This window comes from Heterodontus francisci, chromosome 20 (assembly GCF_036365525.1).
Source record: "Heterodontus francisci isolate sHetFra1 chromosome 20, sHetFra1.hap1, whole genome shotgun sequence".
NCBI lineage: Eukaryota > Metazoa > Chordata > Chondrichthyes > Heterodontiformes > Heterodontidae > Heterodontus > Heterodontus francisci.
In genome coordinates this window covers 89,541,594-89,561,139 of record NC_090390.1, presented here as the reverse complement: position 1 = coordinate 89,561,139, position 19,546 = coordinate 89,541,594, and the positions used below count along the sequence as shown (strand labels likewise).

Below are 19,546 nucleotides of genomic sequence, written 5' to 3'. Positions count from 1 at the left end.
CTATTATACACTAAAGAGGAACGATATCACTCGGATCTATTATACACTACAGAGGAACGATATCACTCGGATCTATTATACACTATAGTGGAACGATATCACTCGGATCTATTATACACTATAGTGGAACGATATCACTCGGATCTATTATACACTATAGTGGAACGATATCACTGGGATCTATTATACACTAAAGAGGAACGATATCACTCGGATCTATTATACACTACAGAGGAACGATATCACTCGGATCTATTATACACCATAGTGGAACGATATCACTCGGATCTATTATACACTATAGAGGAACGATATCACTCGGATCTATTATGCACTGTGGAGGAACGATATCACTCGGATCTATTATACACTATAGTGGAACGATATCACTCGGATCTATTATACACTACAGAGGAACGATATCACTCGGATCTATTCTACACTATAGAGGAACGATATCACTCGGATCTATTATACACTACAGAGGAACGATATTACTCGGATCTATTATACACTACGGTGGAATGATATCACTCGGATCTTTTATACACTATGGTGGAACGATATCACTCGGATTTATTATACACTGTGGAGGAACGATATCACTCGGATCTATTATACACTACAGTGGAACGATATTACTCGGATCTATTATACACTACAGTGGAACGATATCACTCGGATCTATTATACACTATAGAGGAACGATATCACTCGGATCTATTATAATCCATAGAGGAACGATATCACTCGGATCTATTATACACTGTGGAGGAACGAAATCACTCGGATCTATTATACACTATAGTGGAACGATATCACTCGGATCTATTATACACTATAGTGGAACGATATCACTCGGATCTATTATACACTTTCGTGGAACGATATCACTCGGATCTATTATACACTATAGTGGAACGATATCACTCGGATCTATTATACACTATAGAGGAACGATATCTCTCGGATCTATTATACACTATAGTGGAACGATATCACTCGGATCTATTATACACTATAGTGGAACGATATCACTCGGATCTATTATACACTATAGTGGAACGATATCACTCGGATCTATTATACACTATAGAGGAACGATATCACTCGGATCTATTATACACTATAGTGGAACGATATCACTCGGATCTATTATACACTATAGTGGAACGATATCACTCGGATCTATTATACACTATAGTGGAACGATATCACTCGGATCTATTATACACTATAGTGGAACGATATCACTCGGATCTATTATAATCTGCAGAGGAACGATATCACTCGGATCTATTATACACTGTGGAGGAACGATATCACTCGGATCTATTATACACTGTGGAGGAACGATATCACTCGGATCTATTATACACTATAGTGGAACGATATCACTCGGATCTATTATACACTATCGAGAAACGATATCACTCGGATCTATTATGCACTGTGGAGGAACGATATCACTCGGATCTATTATACACTACAGAGGAACGATATCACTCGGATCTATTATACACTACAGAGGAATGATATCACTCGGATCTATTATACACTACAGAGGAACGATATTACTCGGATCTATTATACACGACGGTGGAATGATATCACTCGGATCTTTTATACACTATGGTGGAACGATATCACTCGGATTTATTATACACTGTGGAGGAACGATATCACTCGGATCTATTATACACTACAGTGGAACGATATTACTCGGATCTATTATACACTACAGTGGAACGATATCACTCGGATCTATTATACACTATAGTGGAACGATATCACTCGGATCTATTATACACTGCAGTGGAACGATATCACTCTGATCTATTTTTCACTATAGAGGAACGATATCACTCGGATCTATTATACACTATAGTGGAACGATATCACTCGGATCTATTATACACTGTGGAGGAACGATATCACTCGGATCTATTATACACTACAGAGGAACGATATCACTCGGATCTATTATACACTATAGTGGAACGATATCACTCGGACCTATTATACACTATAGTGGAACGATATCACTCGGATCTATTATACACTATAGTGGAATGATATCACTCGGATCTATTATACACTACAGAGGAACGATATCACTGGGATCTATTATACACTACGGTGGAATGATATCACTCGGATCTTTTATACACTATGGTGGAACGATATCACTCGGATTTATTATACACTGTGGAGGAACGATATCACTCGGATCTATTATACACTACAGTGGAACGATATTACTCGGATCTATTATACACTACAGTGGAACGATATCACTCGGATCTATTATACACTATAGAGGAACGATATCACTCGGATCTATTATAATCCATAGAGGAACGATATCACTCGGATCTATTATACACTGTGGAGAAACGATATCACTCGGATCTATTATACACTATAGTGGAACGATATCACTCGGATCTATTATACACTATAGTGGAACGATATCACTCGGATCTATTATACACTTTCGTGGAACGATATCACTCGGATCTATTATACACTATAGTGGAACGAAATCACTCGGATCTATTATACACTATAGAGGAACGATATCACTCGGATCTATTATACACTATAGTGGAACGAAATCACTCGGATCTATTATACACTATAGAGGAACGATATCACTCGGATCTATTATACACTATAGTGGAACGAAATCACTCGGATCTATTATACACTATAGAGGAACGATATCACTCGGATCTATTATACACTATAGAGGAACGATATCTCTCGGATCTATTATACACTATAGTGGAACGATATCACTCGGATCTATTATACACTATAGTGGAACGATATCACTCGGATCTATTATACACTATAGTGGAACGATATCACTCGGATCTATTATACACTATAGAGGAACGATATCACTCGGATCTATTATACACTATAGTGGAACGATATCACTCGGATCTATTATACACTATAGTGGAACGATATCACTCGGATCTATTATACACTATAGTGGAACGATATCACTCGGATCTATTATACACTATAGTGGAACGATATCACTCGGATCTATTATAATCTGCAGAGGAACGATATCACTCGGATCTATTATACACTGTGGAGGAACGATATCACTCGGATCTATTATACACTATCGAGGAACGATATCACTCGGATCTATTATGCACTGTGGAGGAACGATATCACTCGGATCTATTATACACTATAGTGGAACGATATCACTCGGACCTATTATACACTATCGAGGAACGATATCACTCGGATCTATTATGCACTGTGGAGGAACGATATCACTCGGATCTATTATACACTATAGAGGAATGATATCACTCGGATCTATTATACACTACAGAGGAACGATATTACTCGGATCTATTATACACGACGGTGGAATGATATCACTCGGATCTATTTTTCACTATAGAGGAACGATATCACTCGGATCTATTATACACTGTGGAGGAACGATATCACTCGGATCTATTATACACTACAGAGGAACGATATCACTCGGATCTATTATACACTATAGTGGAACGATATCACTCGGATCTATTATGCACTGTGGAGGAACGATATCACTCGGATCTATTATACACTGTAGTGGAACGATATCACTCGGATCTATTATACACTATAGTGGAACGATATCACTCGGATCTATTATAATCTGCAGAGGAACGATATCACTCGGATCTATTATACACGATAGTGGAACGATATCACTCGGATCTATTATACACTATAGTGGAACGATATCACTCGGATCTATTATACACTATAGAGGAACGATATCACTCGGATCTATTATACACTATAGTGGAACGATATCACTCGGATCTATTATACACTATAGTGGAACGATATCACTCGGATCTATTATACACTATAGTGGAACGATATCACTCGGATCTATTATACACTATAGTGCAACGATATCACTCGGATCTATTATACACTATAGTGGAACGATATCACTCGGATCTATTATACACTATAGTGGAATGATATCACTCGGATCTATTATAATCTGCAGAGGAACGATATCACTCGGATCTATTATACACTGTGGAGGAACGATATCACTCGGATCTATTATACACTATCGAGGAACGATATCACTCGGATCTATTATGCACTGTGGAGGAACGATATCACTCGGATCTATTATACACTATCGAGGAACGATATCACTCGGATCTATTATACACTGTAGTGGAACGATATCACTCGGATCTATTATACACTATAGTGGAACGATATCACTCGGATCTATTATACACTGTGGAGGAACGATATCATTCGGATCTATTATACACTATAGTGGAACGATATCACTCGGATCTATTATACACTATAGTGGAACGATATCACTCGGATCTATTATACACTATCGAGGAACGATATCACTCGGATCTATTATACACTACAGTGGAACGATATCACTCGGATCTATTATACACTATAGAGGAACGATATCACTCGGATCCATTATACACTGTGGAGGAACGATATCACTCGGATCTATTATACACTACAGAGGAACGATATCACTCGGATCTATTATACACTATAGTGGAACGATATCACTCGGATCTATTATACACTACAGAGGAACGATATCACAGGGATCTATTATACACTAAAGAGGAACGATATCACTCGGATCTATTATACACTACAGAGGAACGATATCACTCGGATCTATTATACACTATGGTGGAACGATATCACTCGGATCTATAATACACTATAGAGGAACGATATCACTCGGATCTATTATACACTATAGTGGAACGATATCACTCGGATCTATTATGCACTGTGGAGGAACGATATCACTCGGATCTATTATACACTATAGAGGAACGATATCACTCGGATCTATTATACACCATAGTGGAACGATATCACTCGGATCTATTATACACTATAGAGGAACGATATCACTCGGATCTATTATGCACTGTGGAGGAACGATATCACTCGGATCTATTATACACTATAGTGGAACGATATCACTCGGATCTATTATACACTATAGTGGAACGATATCACTCGGATCTATTATACACTACAGAGGAACGATATCACTCGGATCTATTATACACTATAGAGGAACGATATCACTCGGATCTATTATACACCACAGAGGAACGATATTACTCGGATCTATTATACACTACGGTGGAATGATATCACTCGGATCTTTTATACACTATGGTGGAACGATATCACTCGGATTTATTATACACTGTGGAGGAACGATATCACTCGGATCTATTATACACTACAGTGGAACGATATTACTCGGATCTATTATACACTACAGTGGAACGATATCACTCGGATCTATTATACACTATAGAGGAACGATATCACTCGGATCTATTATAATCCATAGAGGAACGATATCACTCGGATCTATTATACACTATAGTGGAACGATATCACTCGGATCTATTATACACTATAGTGGAACGATATCACTCGGATCTATTATACACTTTCGTGGAACGATATCACTCGGATCTATTATACACTATAGTGGAACGAAATCACTCGGATCTATTATACACTATAGTGGAACGATATCACTCGGATCTATTATACACTATAGAGGAACGATATCTCTCGGATCTATTATACACTATAGTGGAACGATATCACTCGGATCTATTATACACTATAGTGGAACGATATCACTCGGATCTATTATACACTACAGAGGAACGATATCACTCGGATCTATTATACACTATAGTGGAACGATATCACTCGGATCTATTATACACTATAGTGGAACGATATCACTCGGATCTATTATACACTATAGTGGAACGATATCACTCGGATCTATTATACACTATAGAGGAACGATATCACTCGGATCTATTATACACTATAGTGGAACGATATCACTCGGATCTATTATACACTATAGTGGAACGATATCACTCGGATCTATTATACACTATAGTGGAACGATATCACTCGGATCTATTATACACTATAGTGGAACGATATCACTCGGATCTATTATAATCTGCAGAGGAACGATATCACTCGGATCTATTATACACTGTGGAGGAACGATATCACTCGGATCTATTATACACTATCGAGGAACGATATCACTCGGATCTATTATGCACTGTGGAGGAACGATATCACTCGGATCTATTATACACTATAGTGGAACGATATCACTCGGATCTATTATACACTATCGAGGAACGATATCACTCGGATCTATTATGCACTGTGGAGGAACGATATCACTCGGATCTATTATACACTACAGAGGAACGATATCACTCGGATCTATTATACACTATAGAGGAATGATATCACTCGGATCTATTATACACTACAGAGGAACGATATTACTCGGATCTATTATACACGACGGTGGAATGATATCACTCGGATCTTTTATACACTATGGTGGAACGATATCACTCGGATTTATTATACACTGTGGAGGAACGATATCACTCGGATCTATTATACACTACAGTGGAACGATATTACTCGGATCTATTATACACTACAGTGGAACGATATCACTCGGATCTATTATACACTATAGTGGAACGATATCACTCGGATCTATTATACACTGCAGTGGAACGATATCACTCTGATCTATTTTTCACTATAGAGGAACGATATCACTCGGATCTATTATACACTGTGGAGGAACGATATCACTCGGATCTATTATACACTGCAGAGGAACGATATCACTCGGATCTATTATACACTATAGTGGAACGATATCACTCGGACCTATTATACACTATAGTGGAACGATATCACTCGGATCTATTATACACTATAGTGGAATGATATCACTCGGATCTATTATACACTACAGAGGAACGATATCACTGGGATCTATTATACACTAAAGAGGAACGATATCACTCGGATCTATCATACACTACAGAGGAACGATATCACTCGGATCTATTATACACTATAGTGGAACGATATCACTCGGATCTATTATACACTATAGAGGAACGATATCACTCGGATCTATTATGCACTGTGGAGGAACGATATCACTCGCATCTATTATACACTATAGTGGAACGATATCACTCGGATCTATTATACACTACAGAGGAACGATATCACTCGGATCTATTATACACTACGGTGGAACGATATCACTCGGATCTTTTATACACTATGGTGGAACGATATCACTCGAATCTATTATACACTATAGAGGAACGATATCACTCGGATCCATTATACACTGTGGAGGAACGATATCACTCGGATCTATTATACACTATAGTGGAACGATATCACTCAGATCTATTATACACTACAGAGGAACGATATCACTGGGATCTATTATACACTAAAGAGGAACGATATCACTCGGATCTATTATACACTACAGAGGAACGATATCACTCGGATCTATTATACACTATAGTGGAACGATATCACTCGGATCTATTATACACTATAGTGGAACGATATCACTCGGATCTATTATACACTATAGTGGAACGATATCACTGGGATCTATTATACACTAAAGAGGAACGATATCACTCGGATCTATTATACACTACAGAGGAACGATATCACTCGGATCTATTATACACCATAGTGGAACGATATCACTCGGATCTATTATACACTATAGAGGAACGATATCACTCGGATCTATTATGCACTGTGGAGGAACGATATCACTCGGATCTATTATACACTATAGTGGAACGATATCACTCGGATCTATTATACACTACAGAGGAACGATATCACTCGGATCTATTCTACACTATAGAGGAACGATATCACTCGGATCTATTATACACTACAGAGGAACGATATTACTCGGATCTATTATACACTACGGTGGAATGATATCACTCGGATCTTTTATACACTATGGTGGAACGATATCACTCGGATTTATTATACACTGTGGAGGAACGATATCACTCGGATCTATTATACACTACAGTGGAACGATATTACTCGGATCTATTATACACTACAGTGGAACGATATCACTCGGATCTATTATACACTATAGAGGAACGATATCACTCGGATCTATTATAATCCATAGAGGAACGATATCACTCGGATCTATTATACACTGTGGAGGAACGAAATCACTCGGATCTATTATACACTATAGTGGAACGATATCACTCGGATCTATTATACACTATAGTGGAACGATATCACTCGGATCTATTATACACTTTCGTGGAACGATATCACTCGGATCTATTATACACTATAGTGGAACGATATCACTCGGATCTATTATACACTATAGAGGAACGATATCTCTCGGATCTATTATACACTATAGTGGAACGATATCACTCGGATCTATTATACACTATAGTGGAACGATATCACTCGGATCTATTATACACTATAGTGGAACGATATCACTCGGATCTATTATACACTATAGAGGAACGATATCACTCGGATCTATTATACACTATAGTGGAACGATATCACTCGGATCTATTATACACTATAGTGGAACGATATCACTCGGATCTATTATACACTATAGTGGAACGATATCACTCGGATCTATTATACACTATAGTGGAACGATATCACTCGGATCTATTATAATCTGCAGAGGAACGATATCACTCGGATCTATTATACACTGTGGAGGAACGATATCACTCGGATCTATTATACACTGTGGAGGAACGATATCACTCGGATCTATTATACACTATAGTGGAACGATATCACTCGGATCTATTATACACTATCGAGAAACGATATCACTCGGATCTATTATGCACTGTGGAGGAACGATATCACTCGGATCTATTATACACTACAGAGGAACGATATCACTCGGATCTATTATACACTACAGAGGAATGATATCACTCGGATCTATTATACACTACAGAGGAACGATATTACTCGGATCTATTATACACGACGGTGGAATGATATCACTCGGATCTTTTATACACTATGGTGGAACGATATCACTCGGATTTATTATACACTGTGGAGGAACGATATCACTCGGATCTATTATACACTACAGTGGAACGATATTACTCGGATCTATTATACACTACAGTGGAACGATATCACTCGGATCTATTATACACTATAGTGGAACGATATCACTCGGATCTATTATACACTGCAGTGGAACGATATCACTCTGATCTATTTTTCACTATAGAGGAACGATATCACTCGGATCTATTATACACTATAGTGGAACGATATCACTCGGATCTATTATACACTGTGGAGGAACGATATCACTCGGATCTATTATACACTACAGAGGAACGATATCACTCGGATCTATTATACACTATAGTGGAACGATATCACTCGGACCTATTATACACTATAGTGGAACGATATCACTCGGATCTATTATACACTATAGTGGAATGATATCACTCGGATCTATTATACACTACAGAGGAACGATATCACTGGGATCTATTATACACTACGGTGGAATGATATCACTCGGATCTTTTATACACTATGGTGGAACGATATCACTCGGATTTATTATACACTGTGGAGGAACGATATCACTCGGATCTATTATACACTACAGTGGAACGATATTACTCGGATCTATTATACACTACAGTGGAACGATATCACTCGGATCTATTATACACTATAGAGGAACGATATCACTCGGATCTATTATAATCCATAGAGGAACGATATCACTCGGATCTATTATACACTGTGGAGAAACGATATCACTCGGATCTATTATACACTATAGTGGAACGATATCACTCGGATCTATTATACACTATAGTGGAACGATATCACTCGGATCTATTATACACTTTCGTGGAACGATATCACTCGGATCTATTATACACTATAGTGGAACGAAATCACTCGGATCTATTATACACTATAGAGGAACGATATCACTCGGATCTATTATACACTATAGTGGAACGAAATCACTCGGATCTATTATACACTATAGAGGAACGATATCACTCGGATCTATTATACACTATAGTGGAACGAAATCACTCGGATCTATTATACACTATAGAGGAACGATATCACTCGGATCTATTATACACTATAGAGGAACGATATCTCTCGGATCTATTATACACTATAGTGGAACGATATCACTCGGATCTATTATACACTATAGTGGAACGATATCACTCGGATCTATTATACACTATAGTGGAACGATATCACTCGGATCTATTATACACTATAGAGGAACGATATCACTCGGATCTATTATACACTATAGTGGAACGATATCACTCGGATCTATTATACACTATAGTGGAACGATATCACTCGGATCTATTATACACTATAGTGGAACGATATCACTCGGATCTATTATACACTATAGTGGAACGATATCACTCGGATCTATTATAATCTGCAGAGGAACGATATCACTCGGATCTATTATACACTGTGGAGGAACGATATCACTCGGATCTATTATACACTATCGAGGAACGATATCACTCGGATCTATTATGCACTGTGGAGGAACGATATCACTCGGATCTATTATACACTATAGTGGAACGATATCACTCGGACCTATTATACACTATCGAGGAACGATATCACTCGGATCTATTATGCACTGTGGAGGAACGATATCACTCGGATCTATTATACACTATAGAGGAATGATATCACTCGGATCTATTATACACTACAGAGGAACGATATTACTCGGATCTATTATACACGACGGTGGAATGATATCACTCGGATCTATTTTTCACTATAGAGGAACGATATCACTCGGATCTATTATACACTGTGGAGGAACGATATCACTCGGATCTATTATACACTACAGAGGAACGATATCACTCGGATCTATTATACACTATAGTGGAACGATATCACTCGGACCTGTTATACACTATAGTGGAACGATATCACTCGGATCTATTATACACTATAGTGGAATGATATCACTCGGATCTATTATACACTACAGAGGAACGATATCACTGGGATCTATTATACACTAAAGTGGAACGATATCACTCGGATCTATTATACACTACAGAGGAACGATATCACTCGGATCTATTATACACTATAGTGGAACGATATCACTCGGATCTATTATACACTATAGAGGAACGATATCACTCGGATCTATTATGCACTGTGGAGGAACGATATCACTCGCATCTATTATACACTATAGTGGAACGATATCACTCGGATCTATTATACACTACAGAGGAACGATATCACTCGGATCTATTATACACTACGGTGGAACGATATCACTCGGATCTTTTATACACTATGGTGGAACGATATCACTCGAATCTATTATACACTATAGAGGAACGATATCACTCGCATCCATTATACACTGTGGAGGAACGATATCACTCGGATCTATTATACACTACAGAGGAACGATATCACTCGGATCTATTATACACTATAGTGGAACGATATCACTCGGATCTATTATACACTATAGTGGAACGATATCACTCGGATCTATTATACACTATAGTGGAACGATATCACTCAGATCTATTATACACTACAGAGGAACGATATCACTAGGATCTATTATACACTAAAGAGGAACAATATCACTCGGATCTATTATACACTACAGAGGAACGATATCACTCGGATCTATTATACACCATAGTGGAACGATATCACTCGGATCTATTATACACCATAGTGGAACGATATCACTCGGATCTATTATACACTATAGAGGAACGATATCACTCGGATCTATTATGCACTGTGGAGGAACGATATCACTCGGATCTATTATACACTATAGTGGAACGATATCACTCGGATCTATTATACACTACAGAGGAACGATATCACTCGGATCTATTCTACACTATAGAGGAACGATATCACTCGGATCTATTATACACTACAGAGGAACGATATTACTCGGATCTATTATACACTATAGTGGAACGATATCACTCGGATCTATTATACACTATAGTGGAACGATATCACTCAGATCTATTATACACTACAGAGGAACGATATCACTAGGATCTATTATACACTAAAGAGGAACAATATCACTCGGATCTATTATACACTACAGAGGAACGATATCACTCGGATCTATTATACACCATAGTGGAACGATATCACTCGGATCTATTATACACTACAGAGGAACGATATCACTAGGATCTATTATACACTAAAGAGGAACAATATCACTCGGATCTATTATACACTACAGAGGAACGATATCACTCGGATCTATTATGCACTGTGGAGGAACGATATCACTCGGATCTATTATACACTATAGTGGAACGATATCACTCGGATCTATTATACACTATAGTGGAACGATATCACTCGGATCTATTATACACTATAGTGGAACGATATCACTCGGATCTATTATAATCTGCAGAGGAACGATATCACTCGGATCTATTATACACTGTGGAGGAACGATATCACTCGGATCTATTATACACTATCGAGGAACGATATCACTCGGATCTATTATGCACTGTGGAGGAACGATATCACTCGGATCTATTATACACTATAGTGGAACGATATCACTCGGATCTATTATACACTATCGAGGAACGATATCACTCGGATCTATTATGCACTGTGGAGGAACGATATCACTCGGATCTATTATACACTATAGAGGAATGATATCACTCGGATCTATTATACACTACAGAGGAACGATATTACTCGGATCTATTATACACGACGGTGGAATGATATCACTCGGATCTATTTTTCACTCTTGAGGAACGATATCACTCGGATCTATTATACACTGTGGAGGAACGATATCACTCGGATCTATTATACACTACAGAGGAACGATATCACTCGGATCTATTATACACTATAGTGGAACGATATCACTCGGACCTATTATACACTATAGTGGAACGATATCACTCGGATCTATTATACACTATAGTGGAATGATATCACTCGGATCTATTATACACTACAGAGGAACGATATCACTGGGATCTATTATACACTAAAGTGGAACGATATCACTCGGATCTATTATACACTACAGAGGAACGATATCACTCGGATCTATTATACACTATAGTGGAACGATATCACTCGGATCTATTATACACTATAGAGGAACGATATCACTCGGATCTATTATGCACTGTGGAGGAACGATATCACTCGCATCTATTATACACTATAGTGGAACGATATCACTCGGATCTATTATACACTACAGAGGAACGATATCACTCGGATCTATTATACACTACGGTGGAACGATATCACTCGGATCTTTTATACACTATGGTGGAACGATATCACTCGAATCTATTATACACTATAGAGGAACGATATCACTCGCATCCATTATACACTGTGGAGGAACGATATCACTCGGATCTATTATACACTACAGAGGAACGATATCACTCGGATCTATTATACACTATAGTGGAACGATATCACTCGGATCTATTATACACTATAGTGGAACGATATCACTCGGATCTATTATACACTATAGTGGAACGATATCACTCAGATCTATTATACACTACAGAGGAACGATATCACTAGGATCTATTATACACTAAAGAGGAACAATATCACTCGGATCTATTATACACTACAGAGGAACGATATCACTCGGATCTATTATACACCATAGTGGAACGATATCACTCGGATCTATTATACACTATAGAGGAACGATATCACTCGGATCTATTATGCACTGTGGAGGAACGATATCACTCGGATCTATTATACACTATAGTGGAACGATATCACTCGGATCTATTATACACTACAGAGGAACGATATCACTCGGATCTATTCTACACTATAGAGGAACGATATCACTCGGATCTATTATACACTACAGAGGAACGATATTACTCGGATCTATTATACACTATAGTGGAACGATATCACTCGGATCTATTATACACTATAGTGGAACGATATCACTCAGATCTATTATACACTACAGAGGAACGATATCACTAGGATCTATTATACACTAAAGAGGAACAATATCACTCGGATCTATTATACACTACAGAGGAACGATATCACTCGGATCTATTATACACCATAGTGGAACGATATCACTCGGATCTATTATACACTATAGAGGAACGATATCACTCGGATCTATTATGCACTGTGGAGGAACGATATCACTCGGATCTATTATACACTATAGTGGAACGATATCACTCGGATCTATTATACACTACAGAGGAACGATATCACTCGGATCTATTCTACACTATAGAGGAACGATATCACTCGGATCTATTATACACTACAGAGGAACGATATTACTCGGATCTATTATACACTACGGTGGAATGATATCACTCGGATCTTTTATACACTATGGTGGAACGATATCACTCGGATTTATTATACACTGTGGAGGAACGATATCACTCGGATCTATTATACACTACAGTGGAACGATATTACTCGGATCTATTATACACTACAGTGGAACGATATCACTCGGATCTATTATACACTATAGAGGAACGATATCACTCGGATCTATTATAATCCATAGAGGAACGATATCACTCGGATCTATTATACACTGTGGAGGAACGATATCACTCGGATCTATTATACACTATAGTGGAACGATATCACTCGGATCTATTATACACTATAGTGGAACGATATCACTCGGATCTATTATACACTTTCGTGGAACGATATCACTCGGATCTATTATACACTATAGTGGAACGAAATCACTCGGATCTATTATACACTATAGTGGAACGATATCACTCGGATCTATTATACACTATAGAGGAACGATATCTCTCGGATCTATTATACACTATAGTGGAACGATATCACTCGGATCTATTATACACTATAGTGGAACGATATCACTCGGATCTATTATACACTATAGTGGAACGATATCACTCGGATCTATTATACACTATAGAGGAACGATATCACTCGGATCTATTATACACTATAGTGGAACGATATCACTCGGATCTATTATACACTATAGTGGAACGATATCACTCGGATCTATTATACACTATAGTGGAACGATATCACTCGGATCTATTATACACTATAGTGGAACGATATCACTCGGATCTATTATAATCTGCAGAGGAACAATATCACTCGGATCTATTATACACTGTGGAGGAACGATATCACTCGGATCTATTATACACTATCGAGCAACGATATCACTCGGATCTATTATGCACTGTGGAGGAACGATATCACTCGGATCTATTATACACTATAGTGGAACGATATCACTCGGATCTATTATACACTATCGAGGAACGATATCACTCGGATCTATTATGCACTGTGGAGGAACGATATCACTCGGATCTATTATACACTACAGAGGAACGATATCACTCGGATCTATTATACACTACAGAGGAATGATATCACTCGGATCTATTATACACTACAGAGGAACGATATTACTCGGATCTATTATACACGACGGTGGAATGATATCACTCGGATCTTTTATACACTATGGTGGAACGATATCACTCGGATTTATTATACACTGTGGAGGAACGATATCACTCGGATCTATTATACACTACAGTGGAACGATATTACTCGGATCTATTATACACTACAGTGGAACGATATCACTCGGATCTATTATACACTATAGTGGAACGATATCACTCGGATCTATTATACACTGCAGTGGAACGATATCACTCTGATCTATTTTTCACTATAGAGGAACGATATCACTCGGATCTATTATACACTATAGTGGAACGATATCACTCGGATCTATTATACACTGTGGAGGAACGATATCACTCGGATCTATTATACACTACAGAGGAACGATATCACTCGGATCTATTATACACTATAGTGGAACGATATCACTCGGACCTATTATACACTATAGTGGAACGATATCACTCGGATCTATTATACACTCTCGTGGAATGATATCACTCGGATCTATTATACACTACAGAGGAACGATATCACTGGGATCTATTATACACTACGGTGGAATGATATCACTCGGATCTTTTATACACTATGGTGGAACGATATCACTCGGATTTATTATACACTGTGGAGGAACGATATCACTCGGATCTATTATACACTACAGTGGAACGATATTACTCGGATCTATTATACACTACAGTGGAACGATATCACTCGGATCTATTATACACTATAGAGGAACGATATCACTCGGATCTATTATAATCCATAGAGGAACGATATCACTCGGATCTATTATACACTGTGGAGAAACGATATCACTCGGATCTATTATACACTATAGTGGAACGATATCACTCGGATCTATTATACACTATAGTGGAACGATATCACTCGGATCTATTATACACTTTCGTGGAACGATATCACTCGGATCTATTATACACTATAGTGGAACGAAATCACTCGGATCTATTATACACTATAGAGGAACGATATCACTCGGATCTATTATACACTATAGTGGAACGAAATCACTCGGATCTATTATACACTATAGAGGAACGATATCACTCGGATCTATTATACACTATAGTGGAACGAAATCACTCGGATCTATTATACACTATAGAGGAACGATATCACTCGGATCTATTATACACTATAGAGGAACGATATCTCTCGGATCTATTATACACTATAGTGGAACGATATCACTCGGATCTATTATACACTATAGTGGAACGATATCACTCGGATCTATTATACACTATAGTGGAACGATATCACTCGGATCTATTATACACTATAGAGGAACGATATCACTCGGATCTATTATACACTATAGTGGAACGATATCACTCGGATCTATTATACACTATAGTGGAACGATATCACTCGGATCTATTATACACTATAGTGGAACGATATCACTCGGATCTATTATACACTATAGTGGAACGATATCACTCGGATCTATTATGCACTGTGGAGGAACGATATCACTCGGATCTATTATACACTATAGAGGAATGATATCACTCGGATCTATTATACACTACAGAGGAACGATATTACTCGGATCTATTATACACGACGGTGGAATGATATCACTCGGATCTATTTTTCACTATAGAGGAACGATATCACTCGGATCTATTATACACTGTGGAGGAACGATATCACTCGGATCTATTATACACTACAGAGGAACGATATCACTCGGATCTATTATACACTATAGTGGAACGATATCACTCGGACCTGTTATACACTATAGTGGAACGATATCACTCGGATCTATTATACACTATAGTGGAATGATATCACTCGGATCTATTATACACTACAGAGGAACGATATCACTGGGATCTATTATACACTAAAGTGGAACGATATCACTCGGATCTATTATACACTACAGAGGAACGATATCACTCGGATCTATTATACACTATAGTGGAACGATATCACTCGGATCTATTATACACTGTGGAGGAACGATATCACTCGCATCTATTATACACTATAGTGGAACGATATCACTCGCATCCATTATACACTGTGGAGGAACGATATCACTCGCATCTATTATACACTATAGTGGAACGATATCACTCGGATCTATTATACACTACAGAGGAACGATATCACTCGGATCTATTATACACTACGGTGGAACGATATCACTCGGATCTTTTATACACTATGGTGGAACGATATCACTCGAATCTATTATACACTATAGAGGAACGATATCACTCGCATCCATTATACACTGTGGAGGAACGATATCACTCGGATCTATTATACACTACAGAGGAACGATATCACTCGGATCTATTATACACTATAGTGGAACGATATCACTCGGATCTATTATACACTATAGTGGAACGATATCACTCGGATCTATTATACACTATAGTGGAACGATATCACTCAGATCTATTATACACTACAGAGGAACGATATCACTAGGATCTATTATACACTAAAGAGGAACAATATCACTCGGATCTATTATACACTACAGAGGAACGATATCACTCGGATCTATTATACACCATAGTGGAACGATATCACTCGGATCTATTATACACTATAGAGGAACGATATCACTCGGATCTATTATGCACTGTGGAGGAACGATATCACTCGGATCTATTATACACTATAGTGGAACGATATCACTCGGATCTATTATACACTACAGAGGAACGATATCACTCGGATCTATTCTACACTATAGAGGAACGATATCACTCGGATCTATTATACACTACAGAGGAACGATATTACTCGGATCTATTATACACTATAGTGGAACGATATCACTCGGATCTATTATACACTATAGTGGAACGATATCACTCAGATCTATTATACACTACAGAGGAACGATATCACTAGGATCTATTATACACTAAAGAGGAACAATATCACTCGGATCTATTATACACTACAGAGGAACGATATCACTCGGATCTATTATACACCATAGTGGAACGATATCACTCGGATCTATTATACACTATAGAGGAACGATATCACTCGGATCTATTATGCACTGTGGAGGAACGATATCACTCGGATCTATTATACACTATAGTGGAACGATATCACTCGGATCTATTATACACTATAGTGGAACGATATCACTCGGATCTATTATACACTATAGTGGAACGATATCACTCGGATCTATTATAATCTGCAGAGGAACGATATCACTCGGATCTATTATACACTGTGGAGGAACGATATCACTCGGATCTATTATACACTATCGAGGAACGATATCACTCGGATCTATTATGCACTGTGGAGGAACGATATCACTCGGATCTATTATACACTATAGTGGAACGATATCACTCGGATCTATTATACACTATCGAGGAACGATATCACTCGGATCTATTATGCACTGTGGAGGAACGATATCACTCGGATCTATTATACACTATAGAGGAATGATATCACTCGGATCTATTATACACTACAGAGGAACGATATTACTCGGATCTATTATACACGACGGTGGAATGATATCACTCGGATCTATTTTTCACTCTTGAGGAACGATATCACTCGGATCTATTATACACTGTGGAGGAACGATATCACTCGGATCTATTATACACTACAGAGGAACGATATCACTCGGATCTATTATACACTATAGTGGAACGATATCACTCGGACCTATTATACACTATAGTGGAACGATATCACTCGGATCTATTATACACTATAGTGGAATGATATCACTCGGATCTATTATACACTACAGAGGAACGATATCACTGGGATCTATTATACACTAAAGTGGAACGATATCACTCGGATCTATTATACACTACAGAGGAACGATATCACTCGGATCTATTATACACTATAGTGGAACGATATCACTCGGATCTATTATACACTATAGAGGAACGATATCACTCGGATCTATTATGCACTGTGGAGGAACGATATCACTCGC

At 37.8% G+C, this 19,546-nt stretch overlaps 1 protein-coding gene across 3 annotated transcripts in view; it reads right to left on the bottom strand.

The window, feature by feature from the left end:
- cfap43 (cilia and flagella associated protein 43) overlaps positions 1 to 19,546 on the bottom strand; it is a 293,334-nt gene that overhangs the window by 154,955 nt on the left and 118,833 nt on the right. The gene's annotated exons all lie outside the window — the stretch shown is intronic.